We start from the raw sequence: 15,225 nt of genomic DNA on the forward strand, positions 1-15,225 counted from the left end.
GCAAATTAGAGCTTCACCTACTAATCTTCTCCTCTTGATCCTGAAGTTAATGAACACAGCTCCTGGTGCAGGAAGCTGACCTCTGTTTTATTAAAGTTCATAATTTTCTGCTTGCTTTGCCTGCATGAGGCCCTAGGTTCAATGTCCAATACTGAAAAAAATGATAGTATCGGTACCTTAGCATGATATCATAAACTGTCACAGACTAGACATATTAAGCAACAGAAATGTATTTCTTTATGGCCCTAGAGGCTGGAAGTCCAGGACCAGAGTGCCAGCGACTTTGGATTCTTCTGACATCTTTCTCCTGGTCTTGTGACCGCTGCACCTTTTCCTTGCATCTTTGTCCAGTTCTTTCCCCAAAGGCGTGCATTTCCCATGCGTCTAAATTGTCTTATCCTCTGAGGACCTCAGCCAGGCTGGGTCAGGGCCCACCTGTGCCGCCTTAGTTAACTCAGCAGCTTTGCAGCCCAGACTTCAGAACCCGTCATCCTCCGAGGTGCAGGTAGCTGGGGCTGCAACACACGGATCTGGGGAAGAGAGACCATGCAACTGAAAGGGAACAAAACAGAGAAACGCTGGTGTGCATTTAGACATGCAGCTCCTGTTTTAAGGGCGGTGACGTAGCAACGGTGGTGACAGACCAAAGGGGATTAGACTCAGTTTCTGTCCATAAATATCCGGAAGAGTTAGATCAGCATCATTTTCTTTGACCTGGAATCTCAGCCATATTCTCACAAGGAAGTTTGGAACCATTGCCAAGAATAACATGCTCTTTGTTTAGGGCACTGGGTGTTAAATATTAAGTTTTTGCATCTCAGGGCTTCTAGGGTCAACTGGGACCTCTTAGATTTATGGGTTAAATCTTCTTCTTCCCCCACTTCGTGAGCTGAAGTCCTAACCCCTAGAACTTCAGCTATCCAGAGCAGGCTCTAATGTAGTACGATGGAGGAGCTGTGGTTGGCAGCCATCATTGGCATTCCTTGTCTTGTAGCTATACCAGTTCAGTTTCTGATCATGTCTTTACCTGGGATTCTCCTCCATATGTTTATCTCCCTTCTGTTTCTGTGCCCAAATTTCCCTTTTCTTGCCAGGACGCTAGGCTTTGGATTAGTGTCCTCCCTAAGCAGTGTGACCTCATCTTGGTGCGATGACTTTTGCAAAGATGTTAAGTACAGACTCCATGCTGCTATCACAAAATGCCACAGAATAGGTGGTTTGTTCACTCTTTGTTCTAGAGTCTGGAAATCAAAGATTGTGGCACCAGAAGAATTGATGCTTGGTTACTTTGTGCCACTTTCTTATGACATCCTTATATTGTAGAAAGAGGCAGAAGGACACTGGAGACAATTCAGTTTCTTCCATCTTGTTTATAATATTTCAATCCCATCCTAGGTAGCAAAACTTTCAAAGCCCAATCCCCTCTTAAAAGCCTGACTTCATCATAGGATTGCACTGGGGGTTAAGTCGAATCAACCCTAAAAAGAGTCACAGCCACAGTTAACCTGGGTTTAGGACCTGAGTATATCTGCTCCATGGGATACAAGTCGATCCATAACAGTTAATCCATTCAGTACACATTACACAAACTTCCAACACCTCAACTTAACTAGTCTAGGCCTGTTTCAACCTTTCTACTTTCTGAGTCAACAACCCAACTTTCCAATACTTTATTCATGTGATCACCCATTTCTGTCTTCATGTCTCCTAAGTTGGAGGTGTACGGCTCACATGTTGTATGAGACTCTTGGGTTTTTATATGCTAACTTTGGCAATCCAACTTCTCCATCTTTTCCAAAGGTCTGGAGGTGACTTAGATAAAGTAAGTGTTTCTAGTTTGCCACCATGCTATAATACCCACCCTGGGCTTATTTTATTCAGCTGTGCTACCTGATACTCATAGGGATTCTGGTTTACAGTGCTTAGTCTGGAGCTAGAAGGAAGAAGGAAGGATAAAGATGGCTAGAAAATCAACCAAAGCAAATGTATGCATATGGAGAAGATAGGGAAGGACTTGAAATCAATTAAGATGCTAAATAAAATATGTAGTACCTGTAAGTAATTATAGTTTATAATTATAAGTCCTTATAATTATAAGAACTACCAAGTGAAGTCAGCAACTGAGAGAGGAATATAGGAAGAGATTGTGTCTTAGTAAGTTGAGTTCGGTATATTCTTTAGGTGGCTGAGTGGCTTCTGCTCAAGAAAGAGGTGCTGGCTGAAGGTGTAAATTTAGAAGTATGAAGTTCATCGTTGAGATACGAAGGTGCTTCCAGGTGTGTGAACATGGAGGCCAGAGGCTAATGTTGAGTATCTTCTTTACTTATTCTCCACGTTCTTTTTGATGTGGTGCTCTCTCTGTGAACCCAGAGCTCACTCATTTAGCTAGACTGGCTGTCCCTTGAAGTCTAGGATCCTCCATCCCCATTTTCCAAGTGCGGAGATTACAGACCCATTCAGCTGTTCCAGCTGTTCTTTGTGGGTATCGGGGATCAAATTCAGGCCCTCATGCTTGTTCAGGAAGTGTTTTTCCAACTGATCCATCTTCCCAGTCCCAGAAACCATGACTTTTCCTAGGAGAGCAGAGAACTGTGGAGAATGTTACTCATGGCTATCAGTAAAGATTGGCATTAAACTGATTTTCCCGCATAGAATCAAGGATAACTGTTAGCTTCACTTGGCCAAAGCCATAATAACAAATGCTGCCCTCAGAGCTGCAGAGTTGGAGAAATGTTAAGAGTAGAGATTAAAACCAATGCCAGGATTAGGGAAACGAAGCCAGGAAAATATTGAGGGTGAGTTGGTCATTTGTTAGACATCTCTCGTACATTAACTACGGGCTTGTGAACGGGCTGAATTGTAAATCAGTTTACGTGGAGTTAAAACCTTATGCAAACACCATAACCCGAGCCTAACAGGATAAGGCTCAGAGTTCAGGGATATATTTCACTTCCCTTAAATCCATAATGGAGCAGCGAGAGCAAAGCTGGCTCTCACTAGGTTTGGAAATAAACGTCTTAAGGATTCAAATGAGGGAAAGGGAGGTGACGACTGGAAGAGGTGAAGGGCTTTGTGGGTCTTCTGGGACTTGCTATCATGAGTAATTTGCTGTGCACATGAGTAGGAAGTGGATAAGCAGGATAATAACAGCATTATTTTATAAATAATAAAAGTACTAGTCACTCCTCTCATTTCTGTGGTGAAAATCCCGACAGCTTGAGAGAAGATGCGTTTCTTTTGGCTCCAGTCCATCATCTTGAGGGTGGCATGCTAGGAGGAGCCTGAGACAGATGACATCATTGTATCTACAGCCAGGAAGCAGAGCAAGGTGTATGTTAGATCCACTTATGTGGTTCAGGATCCTAAGATCCATGGAAGGTGTTGCCCGCATTTTAGGGTGGGTCTTCTCTATCAGCCTAATGTAGATGAGCCCTCATTCTCATGTCTACAGACTGTCTCTTCTGGTGATAGCAGATCCTATCAGGTTGACAATCACTTATCGGCCATCAGAAAAGAAGATGCCTACAGTCCAGATTCTCAGGCCCCTTGGAATTCTGATTCATCAGCTATGCCGTGAACGCCATCAATCCACAATTTTCTCACCTACATATCTAGGTGATTTTTTTTTCTTTAAAATATCCACTTATTTATTATGTATACAATATTCTGTCTGTGTGTATGCCTTCAGACCAGAAGAGGACACCAGACCTCATTACAGATGGTTGTGAGCCATTACATGGTTGCTGGGATTTGAACTCAGGACCTTCGGAAGAGCAGGCAATGCTCTTAACCGCTGAGCCATCTCTCCAGTCCATCTAGGTGATTCTTATATATTTATTCTGTAGGGTACATTTGAAGACTGAATAAATAGAATAGAAAAATAGTCCTCAGAGGGTATTGGATCACAGAATCCTGTAAGTTACTATCAAGCTCCTTAGATAGGATCTTGATCAAAGAGACCATTGTTCAGGTCTTGCTTAGGCAGTCCTAGTATTGAGGTTCCTGGGTACAACTTCCCTGTCATTTCTGGGGGACAGAATCTTGCAGCAGACATTGATTTCATCCGGCTCTTACGATCTCTCCACTCCTTCATCCATGATGCTCTCCGATCCTCAGGTATGGGGATTACGTTTTACATGTATCAGTTGGGGTTGGACACACCACAGTTATTTTGACCAGTTGTGGCTTTTGTAACGGTGTCCCACTGCTGAAAAGAGAAGCTCCTTTGGTGAGGGATGAGAGCTATGCTTAGCTGTGGGTGTGAGGATAAGAATTTCGAATGCAGCTAGGAATTATACTGGTTTAATGGTGGCTATAGTCGGCTCTCCTCTATCACCATAGACCAGGCTAGCCCTGGATAGTTGGCTAGTTGACTCTGTTTCCAGTGTCAGGCATGGTTTCCATTCTGTTGATTAGTCCATAAATCAATTTGACAACTGTTGATTGCCACCAAGACACGAGTTGCGTCATTGCATCTTTGGGGATGTCTTGCCATGGTAGTCAGGGGCTTGGGTTAAAGGTATGCATCACCACACCTGGCTATAGTTTTTAATAATATTTATGTTGTAGGAACTATGCACATGTTCACTGTTGCAGGTCTACCTGAGTCTAATCTTAGTCAAACATGGTGTCTTCATGAATGACCCTTTTAGGTCTCTCATTATTCAACAACACAGAAATATCTTAAGTATCTAAATGTCAGCCAGTGTGTAGATTCTGAGAAACTAAAGAAAACTTTCATGTCTTCTGCAGGAACTGTCATGACTGTCAAAGCACTCCAGATCTTCAGCTCCTTTGGGTCCTTTTGTCTAGAGGAGGCCCATGCTCTGTGACGTATGCACAAAGAGCTCTGTCACTTATGTCTCTCCCTATGGGCCTGTGGGGGCCATTTCCATTCAGGCCACCACACGCCATTCACTGCCCTCACAGGTGTGGAGCCGTATCATTACGCAAAATGTGTCTAGTTCAGCTTCAGAAGTCCCTGCCGTCTAGCTCAGTGTCAGCACTCTTTAGAAGTCCAAAGTGCAGAGTCTCTTCTAAGATGCATGCCATCTCTTAACTCCAACCCCTCCCCTGTGAAATCAAATGAAAAAGCAGATCACATATTTCTAACACATTGATGTGGGATTTCTCTCCGTGTGCTGTGAATACTATTGGTGAATAAAGAAACTGCCTTGGCCTGTTGATAGGGCAGAACTTAGGTAGGCAGGGTGGGGGTGGGGGAACTAAACAGAATGCTGGGAGAAAGGAGGCAGAGTCAGAGAGAAGTCATGTAGCCCCGCTGGAGACAGATGTCAGAACTTTACCCGGTAAGCCACTGCCACGTGGTGATACACAGATTAATAGAAATGGGTTAAATTAATATGTAAGAGTTAGCCAATAAGAAGCTATTTCCACTCCCTGTTAGCAACTCTTCTTGGCAGATGTCCCATGGCTCTGGCATCTCCTGCATCTTGGGGTCTCCAAGACAACCCAGGCATCATTGTCACAGATTCATACAAAAGCCTCTCTTGGTCTCCATGCAGCTTTCCTTAGTCTTGGAAGAAGATCCCATAACTCCTTTCTTGTATTCTTGACTCAAAAGCCAGGGTCATGTGGCCTAAGCAACCAAGTTCTTCTGCTTGCTGGGGCCGGAGCATGGCCCTCCTCATTCAATTACATCTTCACCAGCTTTCTGTTTTTTTTTTTTTTTTTTTTTTTTTTTTTGTAAGGTTTCCTACACTGCCTAAGCCTGGCTGTCCTGGAACTAAATCTGTAGACCAGCCTACCCTTCAATTTAGAAATACCAGCCTCTGCCTTTCGAGTGTTGGGATTAAAGGTGTGCACCACTATTCCTGGCCCTAAGCTTCTCTTTAATTCCTTTTCACAGGTGGGAGCTGAGTTGGGTGGGGTCTTACTATGAGATCACCTTTATCCCAATTAGTATCAGTTTTTTTTTTTAATCTGTTTACACTTCCTAGTGCTCCTTTTCTCCCCAAACTGGACATTTCGTAGTTTTCCTTGCTCAGCTTTCTTCTTCTTCATAGATCTGCATAATAACCCCAGGAGGCAGTCAACACTGGGCTGTTAACACTGGTCACTAATAACCACAGGACTCAGTCAACACTGGCTGTTAACACTGGTCACCGATAACCACAAAACACAGTCAACACTGGGCTGTTAACACTGGTCACTAATAACCATAGGACGCAGTCAACACTGGGCTGTTAACACTGGTCACCGATAACCACAGGACGCAGTCAACACTGAGCTGTTTTGAAATCTCCTCTGTCAATACCATTAACCAAAAACTCTTCAATTTAGCCTCAAGTAGACTTTTTGGATGAGGGCAAAAGGCAGTCACATTCTTTGTCAAAATATCACAAGAATGATCTCTAGACCGCATATTAATATTCTTCTCCTCTGAAACCTCATGGCCTAACCCCCACGGTTCAAATCAGCACCACCATCTTCCATGCCCCTACTAGGATGCCTCATTAAGTCTCACTTAAAATGTCTAATGAATTTTGTAGTCTAAAGTCCCAAAATGTCCCATATTCCTCAAAAAACAAAAGCAAAAAAACATGGTCCAACCTATTACAACAAACCCCACTCCTGTTACCAACTTCTGTCTCAGTTAGGGTTTTTATTGCTGTGATGAGACACTGTGACCACATCAATTGTTACAAAGGAAAACATTCCCCTGGTGCTGGTTTACATTTCAGAGGTTTAGTCCATTATTGTCACAGCAGGAAGCATGGTGACATGCAGTCAGATGTGGTTCTGGAAAGAGACTGTGAGTTCTACATCCAGATCCTTAGGCATCAGGAAGGAAGAGTGAGTCTCTGGTCCTAGCCAGAACCTCAAAGCCCACCCCCTGTGACACACTTCTTCTAACAAGGCCACACTTATTACAACAAGGCACACCTCCTAATGGTGTCATTCTATATGGGCCTATGGGGACCATTTTCCTTCGTACCAGCATACTCAGCAAGAATAAATGAGGGAAGTGTAAGGATTCCTCAATGCCACTTTTTCCTGAACACGAGTGTGTGTCAAGCCTGCAGTGGTCAGAGCTGCCCACAGCGCTAATGAATGGAGACCACAAGACAGGACTAGTGAGATAGGGAGCGTATCATCCCTGGAATTTACCTTGTTTGCCCCACATGGGGTTAGTCTATCCTCGTCTGCATTTCTCCCAGTCAGTCTAAGTCTAAAACTAAGGTAATGAGGCTACAAATTATTTACTCAGAAAATTGAGATTCTTCCAGGGTGCAGTCTTCTTGTACATACTAAGTGATACTTGTTTCTTGAAGGGCCAAAGGTTGCATTCTACTTACACAGAGGGGATTCGTGGGGTTCCTTCACTTTGCCCTAAAGGGAAGAACCTGGAAGGGGAGCATATATAAGAGAACTAAGAGCTGCTGAGATCTAAGCCTACGCCAAAAAGTTTATGTGTGTTGTCTTTGGGATAACCTAAAGTAGATCAATTCCAAAGCCCCGATTTTATTTATTTCTATTCTAACCCCATATTGGAATGCCAAAATATTCTTGGTTGTTTTATACTTTTGGGGGGCTCTTTCAGGTCTTTGTTCTTTGCTTACTTGCAGGGCCCTCCACCCAGCTCCCAAATAAATTACACATGGAGTTTTATTCTTTCTTATAAATGTCTGGCCTTAGCGTGGCTTGTTTCTAGCCAGCTTTTCTTAAATGATCCCATCTACCTATTGTCTCTGGGCCTTTTCTTTTTCTTATTCCTACATATCTTGCTTTCCCTTTTCCTCCATGGCTGGCTGTGTGACTGGATGGCTGATCTCTAGTGTTCTCCTCTCCTCATTGTTGCTCTTCCTTCCTTTTTTTCTTTCTGTTTATTCTCTCTGTTTGCCAGCCCCACCTATCCTTTCTCCTGCTTTACTATTGGCTCTTCAGCTCTTTATTAGACCAATCAGGTCTTTTAGACAGGCAGAGTATTGGGGCTTCACAGAGTTAAACAAATGCAACATGAAAAAATGTAACACATCTTTGCACCATTAAACAAATATTCCAAAACATAAATAAATGTAACACATCTTAAAATAGTATTCTTCAACATTCCCCCCTTTTGTCTAAATAAAAATGAAAGGTTTTAGCATCAGCATAGTAATGCTATATACAACAAAAGCAGTTATCAAGTAAGAATAATATTTACAATATTCAACACATTTGTATTTAGTAAATTCAGAGAAAACACTACATTATCTATCTTATCTTAGTGAGTGCAAAGTTTTGTACCTAACTTATTTTCTGTCATAACTAAGAAAAACTGAATCTCTAATTATTTAGTCTTTAATATCAAAGATCCCAGAAGAAATTAATATTACCTGACAACAGAGACATCTACCTGGACAGTCACCTAAAGTTTCTTTGCAGTGTTAGGGCATCCTTATTCAGCCTACAGTTCCAGAAATATTTGGCAGACTTTTCAGTGAAGCAGGAAATTTGAAGGACTTCCCTACCTTATATTGGCAAATTTCATCAGTCCCTTTCCTCTGTGTCCTGCAGAATGTCTGGCAGACTCTTCTATGAAGTAGGAATCTCTAAAAACTGTTGTGCCTTGGTAAAGTTCAGCAGTCATTTTCCTGTGGGTCCTGCATGTCCAGTCTGTATAGCACATAGTCAAAGAGTCAAGGCAAACGCAGTTCCTTGCACAAATGGCTAACCTTGCCACAGTGAGAGCAGACTCCTATGGAGTTTCTTTGATGCCCAACAACACAGGGCCTAGCACATTACCTCATAGACCACTCTCCATGCTGTTGAATCATGTATATGCACATGTTATATGTCCACATGATCTACCTCGCCTTTGTGTATAGCCAAAGTTTTGCCACTGAAGATGATAGATTTAAGTGGAAGATGATGAAAAATTTGTGATCGAGGAAGACCCTCCAGAAATCATCTCTCCACAGCTGTAGATTTGAATATTCTGTAGATTTGAATATTCATGAACTGAAATATCTTTGTAAGACCATTGGGTCTGGTCTTAGTCTAAGACTAAGATACATTAAAGAAGTAAAGAATCTGGGCACGATGGCATAAATTTGCAATTCCATCACTTAGGAGAATGAGACGGATGAGTTGGGAGTTCAAGGCTAGTTTGGGTTACACTGGAGAGCTTGTCTCAAAAACATCAAACTAACCAACTTGCCAACTAACTGAAACTGCAGACAGCACAACCCAACAAAGCAACGGCAGAGAGCAAACCAACAAGTGAATAATAACAAAAACAAAACAACAGAATAACCACAAAAAAAGACAGGAGAGAGCTGCCATGTCATTCCTAACCTGACGCAGCATGAAGAGAAGCACCAGCCACCTGGAGGGGGTAGAAGGAATTAAGTCCAGGCCTTAGACTTGAAACCCAGCAACTGTCTCACTTCAGTGAAGTCAGGTGCCAAGCCAAGTTCCATGACCCCTCCCCCCGGCTATTACCCACAGCCTGGACAACTGAAATGTGTTGACCAAGTGGCCCAACAACTGCCCCTGACGTCCCTTGATGCAGCAAGGTAGGAGTGTGGCCTACTTTCTCAGAAACAAGGTACAGAAGAAAACAGGGAACTTTGCCTTGGAGCTCAGAGCTAGGATGGCTATGGTGAAACTCCAAAGCCAGAAAGAAAATAAAGGCCTTTTTACTCAGCTAGAAACTCTCAACAAGAACCTCTAGTCATGTCCTCACAGCAGACGGAGACCAGCATCCCAGAGGGATAGGATCAAGTTTACTTTTCTTTTCTTTTCTTTTTTTTTAAATACTTTTCTTTTTTATTTTATTTGTATAAATGTTTTGCCTGCATTTATGTCTGGGTACCATGTTCATGCAGTGCCCATAGAGGCCAGAAGAGGGCATCAGATATCATGGAACTGGAGTTACAGATGGTTTTGAGCCTCCATGTGGGTGTTGGGAACTGACCTGATTCCTTGGAAACCTTTGAATCATCTCTCCCATGTCTAGGCTCAAGTTCTCTGTTGCATAATTGTTGGTCTTGGAGATGAACTTTGGGTCTCACTTTCTTCCCCACCCACAGCCTCCAGATTACACACATCTCTCCCAGTCACTGTGACACTCTCTGGGCAGCTCACGTTTAGGCAGTTACGTCTGTGAGACATTGTGAGTGTAGTTTCTCACACTACTAAGAGACACAGTCTCACAGCAAACTCCCTGATCCTCTGCCTCTTATAGACTTTGTCTCTTCCATGATGTTCTTTGAGCCTAGGTATGGGAGTTATTTTATAGATGTCTCCATTGAACGTGGCTCCACAACTCTGCATTTTGATAGGTTATGAAGTTCTGTAATGGCCCCTTTCTGTTTCAAAGAGAAGTCTCCTTTAGATGGGGGTGAGAACTATATTTATCTGTGGGCCTAAGAACAGATATTTAGGAAGTAGTTACGCTTTATGCCGGTTTAGTAAAGTAGTTGTTGTAGGTTCTTCTCCAAGATGAATGACTTCGCTAGTCCTGAGACCTTCATCCAGGGACAGTTTGACCTAAAGGGAAAAAAAAGTAAGCCTTAGTCTGATGATGTTTAACAGCAAATCACTTATTCTTCCTGACACACTATAACCACATTTTCAAAAGTTGAATGAATCCTAGTACGCCAATATCATGGCGCTATCATATGGCAATAATACTAACGATGACACGATAAAGTGCCCATAATGCACCAGTACTTTGTAGAGTGGCAGCTGCCGTGCACTTTAGCAAATCTGAATGAATGGAAAGGAGTCTATGGGGTGGACGGGCACAAGAATGTGTCAGGGAGATGATGGAAAAGGGGTGGCGTGAGAGTCAACGAAACACCAAATCTAATTCTGTGCATGCTAATTAGAATTAATTAAATTCTAAGTAAGAATTATCATGAAAGAATGAGTATAAAACAGAATATCGTATCATAAGTAACAGAATTATCCTTAAGGATTGGAAATTTCCACGGAGAGAGCTACTTCGCCGAGAAGTAAAGTCATTTGATTAGCCCCGGAGAAGCATTTTTCTTCCTCAGTGCTTCTAAACCAAACCAAAGGGTTTATAAGGTCAATGAGTTACAAAACCTAGCTGGGACTCACGGCCAACAAAGTAAAAGGTTCAGTGGTTGATGCCAGTCCTTACTGTGACCCAAGCAGTTGATACTACACACGGTCCCCTGGCTCCTTACTTCCTGCTCTGAATCTCACTACTGGGAGGCTACAAGCTTCCAAATCCCGGAGTTGCTGACAACGATTTGGAAAATGCATGAATGTTATGTGTATGCCAATTTTTAAAAGCTTACAAAAACTCCTGGCAAATGCTCCGATTGTCTCTGGAGACACTCCGCAAGCCTCATCAGGAAACCCGCCTCCAGGTGACTTTAGCCTTCTTAGCATCCACCTTTACCCCGACAAACTATAAACAGTCAGATCACAGCTGTCTTGCGCGGAGGGTTAGCGTCGGCAAAGGTGCGCACGCAGTACCCACCCAGGCTTAGAAGTGCGCACGCAGGTCTCCACCCAAGCTTAGAGACGCCAAAACGGGCTACGACAGAACAGGACAGAGTTACGTTTGAACCTCAGCAAAGAAAGAGGTTTTGGTGGAGATATGCCCAATGTTTACACAAAATTCACTTTCAACCATTATCCGCAGTTTGTCTGGCAACCCCGCCCAGATGCTAAAAATTATGCTAAAAGTTCCTTCTTTCTGAAACCGCTTTGTCTAATGGCCATATCATAAGACTAATACGGTCTCTCAAAGCAACAGCCACGAGGAGGGCAGGCTTCATTATACACTTAGATTATGCATTTTTTAAAAAAAAATTATTGCCTCATCGTCAGCTTTTGTAACAGTATAGCAAAGAAAAGGGCATACACAAACACGCGTGAAAACCACGTGACTTCCATTAGGTCTCATTATTTACTACACCTATGCCTTTTTACTTTTTAAATTATTGGCTGTATTTTATTTTTCTTAGCTTCTCGATATTATAAGTACTTCATTTCCTTCTTCCCTTTCCTACCTTCAAACTCTCACTTGCTCTCTTTCAAATTCACGGCTTCACACACACACACATGACTAAAACATTTAAAAAGAAGCTGAAGCGTTTGCTGATTTTGTGGAACAAGCTGCTTGCACTCTGCGATCTCAGTTGGCACAGGATGGTTATTACCTGCCTCTCCCTGAAAGACTCTTGGGAAACGATTGGCGGTAGGCACAAAGGTGTGGTACCTCTGTCACCAAATTGGGACTTGTAGTGTCGCAAGTTGAAGGGAAGACATTGTTTCGTGTGGCTAGCGATTTTGAGATTTTGAAACTGAGAGACCGATGCTATGTGACATGAAAAATGACTTACACGGTGAGACTCTCTGAGTCCCTCCCTCCCCAGCTTCTTCATCTGATCACACAGAGTCAGGGCACAGCAAATTAGAGGTGGTTCTGCAGAAGGCACACAAGGCTCACAGGTCGGTCCTTCTAACGCTGTAGATTCTTCATCCAGATGATCACCAAAAGCCAGCGTCCCCTTCCTGAGGTTGTTTCTGGGGGAAATGAGAGTCAGATAATAAAGAAATCAAAGAGAAGTCAGCACCCCACCCAAACCAGAAAAGCAGGAGCCCCAACACACTGGGGTGTGTCTCTTCCTGTCAGTCAGGGGCAGGGCTTCTGGACAGGTCCCCTCAGTCCTGAGAGAATGGGATCCTGAGAACAGGTCTCACCACCACCACTAGGACTCTGAGCTGCCTTCTTGACTGCAAGAGAAACTGTGCTGTAAAGATAAGAACCACCTTAAGACGGCCAGGCATGAAAACAGTCCTGCCGATTGAGATGATGCTATGTCTAGCCATCACTGAAGAATAGAAAAGGCTTGGCTGACTCCAGCAGAGGAGGACCAGAACTCTGGAGCTGGGAAGCCTCATGCCTGCCATTTACCAAAGAGGGAAAACTGAAACCCCTAGATGCACAGACCTACCTAAAAGTCATACAGCAGCTGGTACTGGATTCCAAGTTGTGGGCTTCAATGTACATTTATTTTTGATTTTAGTTAGATAACAGCAACAATTTTTCAATTCTAAAAGCTGATTTTTTCAGCAAAAAACAACAAACAATCCCCCAATCAGAATGAGTAAGTATAACTCATAATTAATAATTCTTGTATTTGTATCGTTACTTCCAATATTTATTTTTAAAATCAATCTTTGTTGGTTTCTCCAAAACAGAACAATGTTTTCTGATTGGCAAATGGAGAGAATTTTTAATGGTTTTCAAATAGTTATTTATTGAGTGCCTACTGGAAGTAAACATTGTTCTTTTTCTCCCCTTCTTCTTTTTTTTTTTTTTTTGGTTCCTGGGGTCGAACCCAGGGCCTTATGTATGCTATGCAGGGCCCCTATCTCTGAGCTGCATTTCCAGTGTTTTGAATACTATTCTAGATAACACAATGTCACTCTCCTTACAGAACTGGCCTTCTGCTGGAGTAGAGTTAAGAAACAAGCAAGGAATTATATTCTCTGGCGTATAAAAGCCCCTGTAGAAGAATTCTTACAGGTTGAAATGAACTTACAATACATTTCAATGGAAATAATGTTTTCACCTCAAGCCCCCAAATTGATGCCCGTTTATGCTAACATGTTAAGCCAGGCAATTATTTTATAGGCAACCATCATAGGACTTACAAATACGCTCACAAAGCAGTCACATGATACTCAGTGTATGTTTAATTAGATATTTAATGCAAAAGAGAAATGAACAATAAGGCCCTGTGATAATTGCTTCCTTGAGAACTACAGAGGAGCTGATCAATGAAGGTGACACACACCACATTCAGGACGACAAGATGATGTGTCATAGCTCACGTTGAATTTGCTCAATCACTGCCTAGTTTCGGGGACTCTAAATCAGTCTTCTTAAATGTGAAGAACGCCCATATGCTTGAGTCAGGTGCTAAGTAATTTTACCTACTTGTGCCGTAGCTCTTATTTGGAGCAGAAGAGAATAGTGGGAAGGCAGGGTGTGGTAAGTGGAAGAGAAAATAAATAATCAGGAAAAAAGAGAGTAGGGAATGACGGGGGTGGGGACAGAGAGAGGCAGGGTACATTTTATGCACCATCATCAGGGAAATGGAAACGGAATCATCAGAAGGAACATCTCTTGGAAGTATAAATGTTCGTCGGAGGATCCCAGAAAATAGTGAGTCTGATTCTCTGGGTCACAGCCTACTTCTGCCTCCTGGGTGCTGGGATTAAAGGTGTGCGCCACCGTCACCTGCCTGGCTGAGTATGCCACCTTCATTCACTGTCCAATGATGGTCTGTTGAGATTTCCAACGTTTGCACTTAGAAATCTTTGAATATCTTCTCAGGGCCAAGAGGCGTTCTAAAGTAGCGTGAGTGTGGTGACGTGTTTCCTCACGCAACACGTAACGCTGGTGTCCGGGGTTTGCCAAGATTAGCAAGCAGTGGTCTCCCCCCGTGCAGCTTAGCAGCTCTTACAAGAGGAGATAAGAAGGCAGAGATGATTCATAAGAGGATATCCCAGGCACAGTCAGGAAGACAATGAGGCTACAGGTGTGTAGGTGGGGAAAATACCCTCCTACAGAGACAACTCATCCCCTCCCCCACCCGGACAGCTGCAACCTGACATCTGACATCATTTATATTGTTAGAGGTTCGAGAACATGTGGCGTGAACTGTACACATTGAATTCTCTCTGCAAGAGACTGAGAACTAGAATTCAAAGATGCCCATTATCCTTCTGAGAACTGGTTTTGGCATTTTGCACACGAGCTATGCCGGTGTGGAGAAAAGGCCGTTGGTGGGACAAGAAGGAACAAAACAAGCACAAAGAATGGCTTTGGAGTTTGTCTGAGCTAGCCTCATCAGATCCATGAGACACTCCTGTTCTAACAGTCTTAAGGAAAGCAGCTGAAAGCCAGGCATGACGGTCCAAGCTGAAATCCCAATGCTCATGAGGCTGAGACAGGAGGATTGTGAATTTGAAGCCAGTCTGAGCTGCCTGACAAACCCCTGTTTCAGAAAAAAAAAAAAAAAAAAAAGTTAAAAAAGAGAGGAAAAATCTTTATAACTTTTTTTTCTTGCCAAAAGCTGTTTTGTTTGTCTGTTTGTTTCTGTCACTAGCAACTGTACTCAGTGCTATTTGGTGAAATGGGTAAGAAAAACATACTGGTAAAGAAAAGAAAACTTTTAGTCTGAAATACAGCTTCAAAATAAAGGGTACTTTCTGATGTGGTTTTCC

This window comes from Chionomys nivalis, chromosome 25 (genome assembly GCF_950005125.1).
Source record: "Chionomys nivalis chromosome 25, mChiNiv1.1, whole genome shotgun sequence".
Classification (NCBI taxonomy): Eukaryota; Metazoa; Chordata; class Mammalia; order Rodentia; family Cricetidae; genus Chionomys; species Chionomys nivalis.